A 419-nucleotide genomic window follows, 5' to 3' on the forward strand; every position below is an offset into this window, starting at 1 on the left:
CTTGCATTCTTGCCCCCTTTTTCTTTGTACTGTGGAACTCCACTGTGGGGGGCAAGGTTCTCAATTGTTCTTTCAGGAACTGCAGACTGAGCGATTGCTGGGATGGCTCTGATGGTCATTCGAGTGCCCGCGGTGGTTCCCCTGCCTGTAGAAGTATCCCAGGAGCGCGCTGCTCTATCGACAGCGGTGGGACTTCAGGATCACCGCTGCACTGTTGCTGCTGTTGCCATCTCCGCCACCGCTGCCACCAAGGCTGGCCTTGTGTTACAACAGACAGACCTGACGGCGGAAGTTGTGGACTCTCTCTAGTAACGCTTTTGAAATTGTAAAACAGCTGAATGCCTATTTGCGCGGCCCATGGAATTTTTCTTTCCTAATTACACCTTGCAGATGGCCCATCATATTGTTAACATCAGTAG

The sequence above is a fragment of the Condylura cristata genome, unplaced genomic scaffold (assembly GCF_000260355.1).
Source record: "Condylura cristata isolate star-nosed mole 26May11 unplaced genomic scaffold, ConCri1.0 scaffold00023, whole genome shotgun sequence".
Classification (NCBI taxonomy): Eukaryota; Metazoa; Chordata; class Mammalia; order Eulipotyphla; family Talpidae; genus Condylura; species Condylura cristata.